General features: G+C 49.2%; 1 pseudogene; it reads right to left on the bottom strand.

Moving 5' to 3' along the window:
* Window positions 1-383: 383 nt before the first annotated feature.
* LOC102491938 (spindle and kinetochore-associated protein 3 pseudogene) overlaps window positions 384-1161 on the bottom strand; it is a 5427-nt pseudogene continuing 4649 nt past the window's right edge.

Here is a 1161-nt window from a genome sequence, read left to right as displayed (position 1 = left end):
ACGCACACGTGCCCGGCGTGAGTTTAAGCCACTGGGTCTGGGACACGAACCGCGGTCGACTACATGAGAGTCCAGCCACATAGCCATGACGCTAACTGCTGGTCCCGAACTTAATTACTTTCCAGTTGTATTTAAATGGGAAGATACGGGGCTGGCCGGACAGGACTGTGTGACACCATCAGGTAGCTGTAGAGGCTCCGCAGCAAGGGTCAGAGTTTAGCAGTGTGGTGGGAGGAGCTGAGGTGAGACGAGGAACGCAACACAGTGCAAAAGCCAGGAGAGGAGGAGAAATTAAAAACTGGTCAGCAGCGAGAAGGAAAGAGGTAGCAGACTATGACTAACAACACAGTCGGGCTTTGCTTTCATCTAATCCTGCCGCGTTTCTATAATGGATGGATCCCAGAATAGCTGCACCAGTTTTCTTCGTTGCCAGCATCTTGCAGGTTTTGTCTTTCGTATTTATGGAATCCTTTGCTGGGAGGCACTGCTTTAACTGCTACGGGGTAGCTAAGTTTGAGTTGTATTTTGACAAGAGCTGGAGAAAATCTTCTGGAGTTGTGGTTACTTCTGGAGGTGTAGGTGTTCTGAGGAGATTTTCATAAGAGGAAACAGTAGGAGAACAGGGATCTGCGAAATTCTCGAAGGACTCCTCTGAATTGAAAACGAATGAGGAACAATCTTTAACTTCCGAATCACTTGATGAACTACTTGTTTTCGATCGTGGGTGCTTTGTGGAGACCAAAGCTGTGCTGTTCTTTGTAAAAGGGATTTTCAAACCAGGAGTGCGAATTCCCAAGGGGGAATCTGTATACTCAGCATCACTTTTTCCCATCTGCTGGATTATGGGGCCAGGAGTGGCCAAACATGTATCGTTGGTCACACGTTCTGTTCCCGCAGTCTCCTCAGTCCTCCCCACGTTTAAGGCCCAGCGCATCACGTTCATTCAAACACCGTGTGTTAGAGGTGCCACTCTCCCAACCTAGGAGTCACGCACTCGCAGTCGTCCTCCTTACTGCACACGGAGGTTTTAGTACTTCAGGTAGTGACTGTGCGGTAGGTGGGGTTACAGTTCTGGGCCCTTCCTTGCGGTTATTTACTGCCCGTGGAGGGTTTGGTATAATTTCTGATGCCATGGATCGTTCAAGTCCGAGCTCTGCAAGT

This window comes from Tupaia chinensis, unplaced genomic scaffold (assembly GCF_000334495.1).
Source record: "Tupaia chinensis unplaced genomic scaffold, TupChi_1.0 Scaffold000673_1, whole genome shotgun sequence".
Taxonomy (NCBI): Eukaryota; Metazoa; Chordata; class Mammalia; order Scandentia; family Tupaiidae; genus Tupaia; species Tupaia belangeri.
This window is presented reverse-complemented; position numbering and strand designations above follow the sequence as displayed.